We start from the raw sequence: 13552 nt of genomic DNA, 5'->3' as shown, positions 1-13552 counted from the left end.
ATTGATGGTAAAGTGAATTTTGGTAAAATGAACCTTATGTTTTATTATCTTAAAATTTCTAAGGTGCTTGAATAAAGTTCAGTTGATATTATCCCTAACATTTTTGGTTTTGAGTTTTCTGCCTTGTCCACTCTCTGTAATACTTTAAATCTGGATTACATGTAATAATATGTAAAACCAACTGATGGCACATTATATTGTAAAGCAAGATACCTTTTTGTAGTTACCTGCCTCCTTGTTTATTTTTAATGTTGATAAACAATTTGAAGAATAAAAGTGTACAGATCCTATTGTATTCATAGATTTTAATTCAGTCCTTTTTTCTTATAATTGTCACTCAGTAGACAGTGTAACCTCAATCTGTAAAAGGCCATTTGCCTTGTCCTTATGCCCTCCTGCTCAGACCTCTGAGGATGGGAGAGTGAGGGTGGATAAATAGCTATTTACTTGATAACATTCTGTTCTCTGTGACTCCTCTTACACATATATGCATGGTGTATTTTGAAAGCGTACTGAAAAGTAGCAGTTGATCTCATAGATAAAGCAGCCCCACTAGGATGGGATAGGAGAATCCTTTTATGATTTTGAAAACCAAATGTACTGCTTGTTCATACCTTTATACAGAAAATAATCTTTTGCATACAAAAATGAGTGTTTTCTGGTTTTGCCCAGAAAAGTTCTGTGTCTAGAATTTGTGCTGCGTCATTTATTAATCATTTTGAAAGTAGATCTACATAAAAACCAAACATTATGAAAGTCATATTTGCCTCACTAAACATTTAAATTTCGACTTCATTTGGAAATCCTACACTCATATAACGAGAAATAATCCTAATCCAAATTTATCTATAGTCAAACTGTGGATAAGTAATGTTCTATAAACTGAATTCTTAAGTAAATGTCATTTGGGGGTGATAAACATGGATCTGTTAAGAAATCCTGAAGGTCTGCATTTGAACACTGCCTCACTGAAGGCTTCAGACAAAGGACAAAATGTTTCAGTAGTCAGTTTGAGAGACAATATATGTGAGATGAGACTGAAGAACAATCAGAGCGACCAACCTGAGATCTTACATTTTATATGACTATTATCCCTCTCAAAACTAGTCAGTCAATACTCTGTTTCTTTTTTTTTTTTAAGTTAATAAAAAGACTTTACTCCGACTGTTTTTGGAATTTCCTCATTTTAGGGGTTTGTCTTCAGAAGCACAGACAAATCCCATTCAGCCTACACTGAATGGTGGGTTAGACACTGCCCTGTCTTCAGCAGGGTAAATCAGATGCAAGAACAGATGTAAACAGTTACCTGTGATACAAAGCAGGTTGTGCAGCTGTGCTGATAGTGGCATGTATAAACTGCATTGGGAGGGAGGAGTTAATTCTGGCTTGACCATCATTAGGTGACACTATTTAAATAACGCCGTGAGTGATGAATTGCATTACAATTTTAATTTATTTTCTTTGTGTTTCTGAAGTTGCATTTACTTTAGAAAATGCAGCAAACCAGAGCAGCACAGAGAGAAAAACAGTTGTAAAATTACCATTCATATTTTCATGTATATTTCATTGTTTTGTTGTTTAGCTGTTTTTTGACCTGTCATTTTTTTATTTTATAATATGAACATTTCTCCATGTCCACTAAATATTTTTCTGCAGCATCATTTAAAATGACTACATAGTCTTTTTAAATATCACAGATAAAATAATTTATTTAACTAGTCACCTATTGCTGACTGTTTAGATTGTTTTTGTGTTTTACTATTATGTAAAACACTGTCAAAAACATCCTCATGTGTATGGCTGTTGCTTTTAAATTAAAACTTATTTTACCAAAGTAATACATTCACCTAGTTTAACATTTGAATAGTTGTTAAAGGCCTATTAGAAAATACAGCGGTGGCTGGGCTCAGTGGTGCACATCTGTAATCCTATCACTTTGGGAGGCCAAGGCAGGTGGATCACTTGAGCCTAAGAGTGTGAGACCAGCCTGGGCAGTATGGTGAAGCCCCATCTCTACCAAGAAACAAAAAAACCCCAAAAAGTTAGTCAGGTGTGGTGGCGTGTGCCTGTAGTCCCAGCTACTTGGGGTGGGGGCTGAAGTGGGAGAATCTCCTGAGCCCGGGAAGTCAAGGCTGCAGTGAACTGAAATTGTGCCACTGCACTCCAGCATGGGATATGGAAATGAGACCCTGTCAAAAAAAACAAAAACAAAAACAAAACAAACAACAAAAAAAGAAAATACAGTGGTCATTTCTCTAGAGGCAGCCTTTTGTCTGTTTCCTCTAGTCATTATATATCTCCACATTGCTAAATTACATATATATACATTGCTGTCTTTTTAGTTAATTTATTTAAGACATTGTTGACTTTATATTATGATCTTTGAAGATTTTTCACTATTACACAGCCATCTCTTTCCCTCACAATCCCAATATAGTTAGATGCCAATTTTTGGCTTAATTTTGCATTATTATATTATGTAGCTATTATTCATAGATGAGCATATGGTAATTAATTCTGATGAAAAGTGTGCTGACTTTTTGTATTTCATGAAGTTAATAATGCCTTGTTTTTTCATTTGCTTAGCTTTTTGTCCTTCTTAATAATTCTTCCTATACCTTCTATAAACTACTTAAACAATTTTCCATAAAGGGAATTACATCAGATAATACATTTCAATTATTTTCTTGAAGACATGCTTCCAGCAGACTTCCATTCTCCTCCCATCACATTCTCCAGACCTGCCTCTTCTGGGATTTTTCCTTTGCTCTTAACCTAGGAACTCCCTGTGCTTTTTCTTAAATCTCACAGTGTTTTCCTCCTTGTCTTACCTTACATTTTTGTGTTATATTTCCTGTAGTATTCCTGAGAAAGGTTTTGTGAGAGAAAAATATCTTTATTCGGTTTCCTCACTTGATTTATAATTTGCTTGAATAATTAAATTCTAAGTTGGAAATAACTTTCCTATAGGTTTTTGGAAGGAAATGCTTATGTTCCGTTGTCTTCCATCTTGCTCTTGCAAAGTCCAAGCCTTTTTGATTCCTTTAACTGTATAAGAAAACTGAGTAGAAGAATGTCTGGGTATAAGGATATCATATTTTAAAAACTGTAAAGATGGGGAGGATGAAGAGGAGATTCAAGACAGAGGGACTCAAAAAGCCAGGTGACAGCAAGTTGTCCACTATGGTAAGAGAATGAAGGCATCTAAGTCCATATGAAGAGAGTGTGGGATATAGTTGGAACACAGTAAATTGAGGCTTTGTATTGGAGACCCATAACGTGGAGCTTTAAATTTATTTTCTAGGCATTATTTCACCTAGCTGTCACCAGCTATGTGAAACTTTCTTTGGCTTATGGCAGGCAAAATGAATTGGCTTCTGATTTATCCTCCTTTAGTATTAATACTTTCCATGTGCCCATGTGCATGTGTACTCATATATGTACACACACATTTTTACGTATCTGTATGCCTGTCTCCCCCATTAGACTAGATATTTGGGGTTGGAGGAAGTGACATAATTAGGTCTGTGTTAAGGGAAGCACAGTAGATCAGTTCTTAACAATCCTGGTGATTGAGATGCCATTGAAAACTGCAGAATGGATACCAGGAAGAAGGGATTAAAAGGAGAGAGAACAGAAGGTTATTTCAATGCCTGGATTTGAAGAAATGAGCATATGATGAACTAATCTACTGGGAGAGGGAGGGATACTACTTCAAATAATTATATTCCGATTATTCTCGTGAGTCTATTTTAAATTTTGGAAATGCTGTGTCATTTTTATATATTGATTACACATCTTGCTTTAAAATTTTTCTCTTTTTGGTTCATTCCAGAAAAGTCTGAAACAATTTTAACTCTTGCTTTATTGATTTTTTAAAAAGATGAATGATGTTTGGTTTACACAGTTGATGATTAACAGTAATGATGATCTGAAATACCATCTTAATTCTATTTTGTTAAAGAAAAACACAAATAGAGAATTGTAGATGAAAATAATTGGTATAAATCTTATATTATCATTTCCTAGCATTTTCTTATTCTGAGTAGATTCATTGCCTGAAAATGTTAACTTTGATTTTACCAGTCTTTCTTAAGTAGATAAAATTTGAAATAATATGATACTTTTCATTATTGTTTGAAAACAATGAACTTTTCCACAAATTTTCAACATTACAAATAGGGTCTTTTCACCAAGATGGATGATCACTCAGAAAAAGTGAAGAATTAGTTAAAGGTTTTGTTGTATGTTTGTTACTGACTGATTTCTCAAAAGCCAGGCTATGTATTTATACTTAAAAAGATGCACCATATAACATATCACATATTTTAAAAATAGCATTCCACTGATGAGTCTTTACTTTCCAAGATGCTTTTAGACAGGCTTATGCTCCACTAATGGTAGGAGACTAATGTCTTTTGGAAATTTTCATGATGCTAATTACAATTTATTAAGCACTTACTCATGCCAAGCCCTGTGCCAAAGAGTGAAGGGACATCGTCTCATTTAATAATAATCCTATTGGGGTGGGTGTTGTTTATTATTAGATGAGAAAATTGAAGCATAAAGAGGTTACATTTCTTGTCTGAGATCATGCAGGTAGCAGGCAGTAAAGCAGGGAATGTTTATCTTTGGTGTGTGTGTCTCTTCGTTCTTAAGCTTGCTTCTTTCCATGTTATAGGAAGGATCCTAAGGAATATTAATCCTGCAAGTGGCATCACATGTGAACGGTATTTCTCACGTGCCCTATCATCAGATGACCATCTAATTTACTAGTAATTTCTCAGATTTTTTTTTTGATCCTTGTAAAGCTGAATACCCTGCACTGTCTACTGTGCTTTCACAAATGAAAATGATGGTCCACTATAAGGTTACTATTTGGATTTTTAAAAAATTTCTTGTTTAATGAGAATAGCCAAATTTTCTTTGAAAAACTTTCTGTACTTATTAAGACAATATCAGTATCCTAGTTTAATGTGTGTGACTGATACAGTTTTACGTTACTTACTTTTTATTCTTTCACAAACAATACAAAGCCTCCCCCAACTGTTGTTTCTCCTTAGTGCTAACTTTAAGAAGTCATACATATTTCTTCCTGAACACCCAACAGTTTGGTATTCCGTCAGATGTTTTGCAGGGTTTTAGCAAGTCGTTACAGTGAATGTCTTCAAGAAGCAATACATTAGGCAGAGCACTGCAGAGACACCTGTAGAGATCAGCACACCTGCCCTCAAGCAAAAGACAGTAATTAGTTGCTCATCTTCCCTTGCAAACTTCCCCAATGTTGTTGTACATGAAACACATAGATCACAGCATTGCTGTCATGAGCTCTGCACTGTTGGAGTTGTTTATGCCCATTCAATTTTTAATGTTTCTATAAGACATTTTGATGGGAGCCCTGAGCCCAAAGGGATTTGCATGCTTGATCAAACTTGTGATGATTTAAATATAGAAATAAAGAGAAACCTTTGAATTACTTTGACTGTTAACTTTTAGGACTGCGTTAGTGGAAAACATTTACATGATACTTGAGGCAAAGATGTGTTTGATCAACCTTCACAACTTTTTTGTTTCTTGACAGCAGGTATAGCGCCAGTAAATCTAAACAAGTTTTTTAATGCTTATAGATCCAAGTGCATGTGAATATCTATATAGCATGGTCTGAATATTTTAAAAGATGAATTTGTACCAATCACTTTTATTGAAATTAAACCACTGTCAAGTACCAACCTTTTAGTCCTGCCGCATTGTCGTATATAGTTTCTATTATTAAAGAATGAGATGACAGGTGATTGAACTTTAGTAAAATACAGTAGTATATATGAATTGGATATGTTGGGGCCAGATAAATTATCACTTAAAGTACTTGGATGTCTTTTGATATCATTGTTTTAATTTTAACACTATATATGGTCTAGATACCATATGGGATAAAAGCTAGTATTTTACCAAGTGACCTTTCGAGTCATTTCTAGCAGCTGGGATTCAGTTCTTTGATTGTATTAGTGAAGGTTATTAATAAACAGCTTCAATAGAGATTCATTACTGTTTCTTAAATTATATTGTTTGCAAAATGCTATCATTCCTAATATCATAGCAAATTCTCTTCACATTTATTCTGAGAAAAAAGTAACCCTAGTGCCTTGTCATTCAAGCATAGTCTGGTGGCTACACATACATGCATCTTAAATTGGTTCTTGGAGATAAATGGGCATTATGGAGTTGTCAGATTATAGTAAAACTAAAGAAGAAGATGTTATACAGCATTGGACTGTCACTGACAGAGTTAGAAACCTTAGATGCTAATAAATGCAGTCATCCCATTGTGCCTTGCAGTTTTTCCTCAATATATAGGTAGAATCTTCCTGTGAGTTTCTGAGCGTAGTTTCTGATTAGCTCTTCAACACAAAATGAAATGAATGATGTGAATATTTAAAAACTTACCTCTAGATTTTATTTTGCCTGCCTTAGCCGTATGTAAGCCTCAGTGCGGATTAACTGGGCATACTCCATTTGTGAGGTAATGATTATGATGCTATGCTAGTATGCTAGCGTAGACAGAATACTCTTATTTATTTATTTATTTGTTTATTTATTTATTTATTTTTCGAGACGGAGTCTTGCTCTGTCGCCCAGGCTAAAGTGCAGTGGCCCGATCTCAGCTCACTGCAAGCTCTGCCTCCCGGGTTCCCGCCATTCTCCTGCCTCAGCCTCCCGAGTAGCTGGGACTACAGGTGCCTGCCACCTCGCCCGGCTAGTTTTTTGTATTTTTAGTAGAGACGGGGTTTCACCGTGTTAGCCAGGATGGTCTCGATCTCCTGACCTCATGATCCGCCCGTCTCGGTCTCCCAAAGTGCTGGGATTACAGGCTTGAGCCACCGCGCCCGGCCTTATTTTTTTTATTTATTTTTTCATTTAGATAGAGTCTTGCTCTGTCGCCCAAGCTGGAGTGCCGTGGTGTGATTTCGGCTCACTGCAACATCTGCCTCCTGTGTTCAGGTAATTCTCATGTCTCAGCCTCCCAAAGTGCTGGGACTGCAGCCACATGCCACCAAGCCTGGCTAATTTTTGTGTTTTTAATAGAGACAAGGTTTTGCCATCTTGGCCAGGCTGGTCTCGAACTTCTGACTTCAAGTGGTCCACCTGCCTTGGTCTCCCAAAGTGCTGGAATTACAGGCGTGAGCCACCGTGCCTGGCCTCTTACATTTTATATACATAACATTTTGGCTAGCTTATGCTTCATTGACTTTCAGGAATTTCATAACAGTCATTCCTAAGAATTGGTCTTGTCTATAGTGGCCTTTGGAATTCCTTATAACTTTATGTTAATGTTACATAAAACATTTGGCAGTCTGTTTCTTATGTAAAGCTGCTCCGTGTACCCTGAGTCAGAAGCTTACTTATCTTTTTATCCTTGGTACCTAGCTTAATGTGATCAGTCAGTGTTGGTTGGATTAGTGGATGATTGAAAATATTATGTAATGGATATGAATAGCCCATGGAAAAGGTAAAGAGTGGATCACAGTTAACACTTTTAATAATAGAAATAACTTTTTCTCCTGCTTGTTTTTTTTTTCCAGCATAACCCTTGGTTCATATTTTTTCTAGAATAAGTTCCTATGACTTGATTTTAACTTTACATCTTTACTATCAGTTCATCAAAAATATTCTGTGAAAAAACATTTTATATTTTTACTGTACTAAAGTTAAGCTCTTCTTATTCTGAGTCACAATCTGGACCCATTTAACTACTTTAGCTTTATTTTCTATTGTACTATATTCTCTAGCTGTTGTTTCTCCTCCTGTGCTGGAGAAACTTTTTACTCCTTGTTTCAGGGCAAGTCAAACTTCTACTTCCTGGCATCATGCCTTGGTCTCTGAGCTCCAGTCTCATGAACTTCTGAGTTATTTCTGTTTTCCACCCCCCAGTTAAGAATGAAATCATATGTGCCCCTATGTTTTGCAAAATGGATCTATCTCCAGCTAGCTCATAACTTCATTGGTATGGTTCCTTTTTTTTTCTTTTTTTGTATTTTAATTCTTTTCTTTCTGACATATGGTAGAATGCTAAGTACTTTGTAGTCACATAGTAAATACTATACACATTTACACACTAGGTAATATCTACTTTCATAGTAGCAAGATAAGCTTCCTCCTAAAGAAAGGAAGAAAGGAAGATGGACAGAAGAAAAGGAAGACAAAACAGAAGAAAGGAAGGAAGAACAAAAGAGAAAGATCAGCAAGAATATTTTGAGGAATAGGGAAAGAGCAGTAATTCTGGAATTTTAAAAACTTGAGTTTAAATTCTGATTCTGCTTACTAGCTTTGTAATATTGGATGAGGTTCATAATCTTTTGGTGTAAAATGGTAATAATATCTATCTGACAAACTTGTTGTAAGGGTTAAATTATATAATGTATATAAAGTGCTTATTGGCATACCCTGGCACATATTTGATGTTGAAGCAATGGTAGCTAACTCTTTTATTTTGCATGTGAGGGAGGAATTTTAGAGAGCTGACCAAGGGTCATATAGCTAGTAAATTGTGGAGAGAGAATTGAACACCAGGCCATTCTAACTAAAAGCAGTGTTTTTCAAACATTAGTGCATCTGAGAATTATCTGAAAGACTTGTTAAAACACTGGGACCCACTCCAGAGTTTCTGGTTCACTAGGTCTGGGGTGAGGCCTGAGAATTTGCATTTTAAACATGTTTCCTGTTGCTGTTGCTGCTGCTACTGGTCCAGGGACCACACTTCGAGAACCAGTGCTTTCTGGCATATTTCTCAACTCTAGTTGCACCTAAGAAATCACCCTGAGTAGTGTCTATAAGTTATTGATGAAACCAGAATCTCTGGTTATGGGCCTAAGTGTGGATTTTTAGGTTTTTGTTTTAAGCTGTCCAGGGAATTCTAACGTGCAGCCAGGATAGGAAGCACCATTCTGCCTAAGTGAGGCTCTTTGCAGTTTTTTCTTAGAACTGGGTATTAAGTGAAGCAGCTGATCCTGCACCCTCCTGGATGCTCAGTGAGGCCAGACCTCAGTACTGTGTTGTTTTTATGCTGTTATGTTTTAAAACAATTGCTTCGGCCTAGAATCCTTTTACTGTTTTAACCTGTTCTACTTGTTTTTGTGGACTGTTTGCATTTCTCCATCTTCACCCTCAATGTATCCTGAATGCCTTCATCAATCTCTAGGGTGGATTTTATGTTAATATTTGGCAAAGGCAAGTAATTCCAATAGTTGACTTGAAGTATAAAGTAAATAAAGGAATATATCTAATTTTTAAAAAAGCAGTCACATTAACAATTTAGTATACTTTCAGAGTTCTGATTGTGAGTTTGTTCTTCTTTCTGAGATGCTTTGGGAACCTTACATTTTGTTTTAGGGGACCCAGTTATTGGTTAGAATAGGTAATGATAATCGTGCACCCAGAAGTGTATAAGTAAAAATGTCGTAGATTAATTGATAAAGGAGTCTTTTTTTCTTTATATGATTCAGTTGGTAAGTATATACAAATCAAGGCATGAAATCATTTACTGGATAAGAGTGGGCAAAATACCACATAATTTCATTAACCTTTAAACAATGAAATTATAAATCCATATGCAAATGTTTAAGGTTATCATTGCCTATCACCCCTTTTGATTCCTACAGACCGTTAATTCTTCTCTGTCCTGCTGGGTCTTATTAAAACTTCTGACTGATGTACTTTTATTAAAAGGTTTAGAATTTACCAATTTAAAACACTTGCTTTACACTATCACCTCTAATTTAACTAGGCCTATTAAACACTGTATTTTGCAAAGGGAAAAAGTCAATTGCTGTTTCTTTAAAAAATAATAAATTGAAATGAATTTTAAACTCTGCTTAGAGGTGAGCAACTGCTATATACTACTAGGCCTTTTGATAGCTGATTTGTTCCTTTAGTATGCAAATTTTAGGTTTACAGAGATCTAGTGCTTTTATTTAGGAAATATGCCCAGAGGCTAGATTGGTAGGCTTTGGGGAGATAACTAGTTTGGTGTGAAATAAATAGTTGTTAAAAGATCACATGAATTGGGTCCCAGAAGATGAAGAGTAGACTGAGACAGATTGAGGAAAACTGACTGTACTTCATTTCATTTGGCTATACATGTCACTGAATTAAAAATGAAGACAATGAATGATGGCAACACAAAGCAAATTAATGAAAATAAGCCTTTTTTTGGTGGGTTTTCTGAAAAGTTCTGTCTTCTGAGCAATTTAAAGAAACGGGCTGAGTACACCCCTAACCAAAGAAGCTTGGTCCACATCATTCTGGGAGGCCAGCCTTTTAAGAGATTTTAGCTTTAGCAGGGAGGAAGGAATGGGTCAACTCCCCTCCCACCCCCCGCCTATCAAGTCAGCAGCATCACTTCTGGTTAGTGAGATGACAGATGTCATAGAAAACCTCACATTCAAAACTAGAGGGCTCGGGGATGCTAGCTTAGGTTGGCAATTGTAGATATTCTGGCTTGCAAGTGTTAAACAAATAATAATAATAATAAACTTTTAGCTTTGCGAAGTTAGTTTTAAGAAGTCGTACACTTGTTTTGTAGCACTGCTGTTTTGGAATCTCTGACGTCCAAACATTTATTTTTCCTTAAATAACTGAAAAATAGTGAAATACATTTCTATATCGATAGCTTATAGAATCCACTGTGGTTTTTTTTTTTTTTTTTTTTTTTTTAACAGTCTTTTTGGTTGTCTAAGCAGTTAGGCCATTAAGAAATAGAATATTTGAATAGCGTTAGCATTTGAAATGGTCTCTGTATGCCTATTTGTTGTATGTCTCTGGTAGTAGAGGTGCAGAGGACATGGGTGATGATGATGTATGAAGGTGGGATGCTAGATTATTTCATTGAGGCTGGAGGTTTGTAATCTTGTTATCATTAAAGCTTCAAAGAGGTGTGGTATGTAGGAGTAGGAGTGCCAATGCCACAGTCTAGTAGAGTGAGAAGTGAGAATAGCTAATTGGTTCTTGCCAGCCTTAGCAATAGTGGTTTTGGTAGAGTGATAGCTAAGGAAGCCAAGTTATGGTAATTCAAATATTGAATGGAAGTTGAAGTGAAAACAACGAGCTTATGTTATTATTTTATGAAGTTTCACAGGGATAGTTGGTAGGGTTGGAAGAACTGTTATTGATGAAGGAGAAGAAACCAGTGGAGAAGAAAAGGAGAAGACGGATAGTGCAAGTTCCTAGAAACAGCATAAATGAATAGGACTCATAGTATAGGTAGAGGGTTTAGTAATGGAAAAGAGTGTCAACCATGAGATAGGAATGAAAGTGTTATGAGACAGGAGAATTTGCATATGTAGAGTGGGTTCTTAGTTGCAGACAATAGCTAGTTTGAGTTGCATACAGAGATGCATCACATGCTACTTAATTTGCAGAAGTGCTAAGGAACCAAAGTTGACTGTGAATAGCAAGGAACAGCACAAGCCATGAGAAACATCCCATGATACTATTCTAGTAGAAACTCCACTGCCATTTGCTACTTAGCGCCTATGAGACTAGGGATCATTTAGTAGCATATCTACATACATGGTTGTTTCAGAAGAACAAAATGCCTTCACTACAGAATTTGATCTCATTTGTAGTTGGCTACTTCCTTGATTTGCTCATTTCTGCTTTCTAAATCTTGAATGGATTTGGTTGAACCTGGGTTCAACCAAAGGCATGATGCAAGAGCATCTGGGAAATGTTTTCAGCTTGAACTTTGTGAATACAGGAAGTTAGAGTGCATGCTAGAAAGGGATTGCAGTGCAGGCTGGGTAGTTCTGGCTCTTGGTCTTTCATGAGCTGCAATCAAGATGTCAGCCAGAGTGACATTCATTTGAAAGTTTGACTAGCCCGGAGGATCTGCTTAGAAAATGGCTCTCTCACGTGGCTGTTATGTTGATTCTGGCTATTTGGCAAGATGCCTTGTGTACCTTTCCCTAGGATGGCTTGAGTGTCCTCACAACATGGCAGCTGGCAGCTGGCCTCCCCCAGGAAGATCCAAGAGAGTAAGGAAGAAGCTCTAATATCTTTTAGGACAGACACTGTCACTTCCTCTGCATTCTGTTGATCACTCAGACCAACCCCGATATGAGCAAAGGGAGTACACAAAGGCGTGCATTCCTTGAGGTGAGGATTATTGGGGGCTGTCTTGGAGGCTGGCTTCCTTGTACCCTCTTTTCCCCTTTCTTTGGTAGCACAAGTTGATCAGATTTATCTGTAGAAGCAAAAAATGAAATTATTTTAATAGAATGAAACTTGACAAGAATTTGGATAGAATGTGGTTCTTTATATTAAGGGTACATAGTGTACAGTATTGTCAGCCAGATTTTAAGGAGATAACGAAATGCTGTTCATTTACTTGTTCTCAGGTTTATATTCTACAAGCAGAGCTTGTATCATAACATTATCATTCAGTCGAGGCATATGTATTTTGAAGTGTAGAGATAATGAGGTAGTGATACTATCTTCTAGAATAACTCTTCTGTCTTCATCTCTGAAATTCACTGGTCTGGCTAGCTGTCTCTAACGTCATTTCCTCGTCTCAACTCTTTAAGACCCTGACAGACTCTGAGATTGTAGTGAAGATTTCTGTGACATGCTGGGTGGGTATAGACTGCTCTCTCGTGCCTTGGTCACATCTTCGTGTTTATTTTTTCATATCATGTATCACAAATTGAAATGATGTTGCTGATATACTTGTTTGTCACCCTGCATCCTTCTCCCACTCCCCAAAGTAAAGCTCCAGCAGAATAGGGCTTTGTTGACTTATTCACTGCTGAGTCCTCGGCACTGAGTGCAATGCATGGTAGATGCCCAGAAGGTGATTGTCTAAATACATTATTTTTTGAGAGTATATAATACATGATTATTATTTGAAACAGGACACCACAAAAGGTAATTTTCTAATGCACAAGGTAAGTAAAGGTAGAGGTCCGTTTTCTATAAACCAAATGAAAAGAAAGAATGAATATGTTTGGCTAATTCTGTAATTTTTTATGTAAACTGTTTTGGAGCCACATTTCCTATTGATTTGATCACACCTTGTTTTTTCTTGTCATAAATGGTCCTTTTTGGATGAGTTACAGTGTGAGTTCTGGCCCTGTCAGAATTGATATTCCTAGGAATCCTGACTTTAATATACACAGAACAGGAAAAGTCATGATAGGCACCCTTGGGTATATATGGTAACGTGTTAGTTCTCTTCAAGACTGTGCATGGCTTACAGGGATCACAGGGCTCTGTGAGTTAAGCAACAGTTTAAACCTGATGTATTGCTCTCCCAGAAAGTAGTATTCTTAAGGTATTTACCCCAGATCTGCAAGTGTCTGTGTTTCCCTGGGGGGGGGATACCCCAAACCTGGAATGCTCATCCATATGCATTCCAACCTGCCTCTGAGATGTTAGGCAAGCCTCAGCAGAGGTTCTTGACAGTTTTTTGGACTATGGACCTTTTGGCAAATCTGACAAACTATTGACCTTCTCCCAGAGATACTTATTTACATAAACCCACCAATTTTACATATATCAT

The 13552-nt window shown here is 36.6% G+C and overlaps 1 protein-coding gene across 33 annotated transcripts in view; it reads left to right on the top strand.

Annotated features, from left to right (window-relative positions):
- Window positions 1-13552, top strand: part of LOC105492615 (glycosyltransferase like domain containing 1) — a 407319-nt gene that overhangs the window by 111531 nt on the left and 282236 nt on the right. Inside the window, exon 1 of one of the 33 annotated variants that reach the window (XM_011759840.2) lies at window positions 6920-6999. The exons of the other annotated variants lie outside the window; for them this stretch is intronic. The gene's annotated coding sequence lies outside the window, so the exon portion shown is untranslated. Of the gene's footprint in view, window positions 1-6919; window positions 7000-13552 lie in introns of those variants that run through there. 33 annotated transcript variants of the gene reach the window in all.

The sequence above is a fragment of the Macaca nemestrina genome, chromosome 11, assembly GCF_043159975.1.
Source record: "Macaca nemestrina isolate mMacNem1 chromosome 11, mMacNem.hap1, whole genome shotgun sequence".
Classification (NCBI taxonomy): Eukaryota; Metazoa; Chordata; class Mammalia; order Primates; family Cercopithecidae; genus Macaca; species Macaca nemestrina.
The sequence above is the reverse complement of the archived record's forward strand: the minus strand, read 5'-3'. Positions and strand labels throughout refer to the sequence as shown.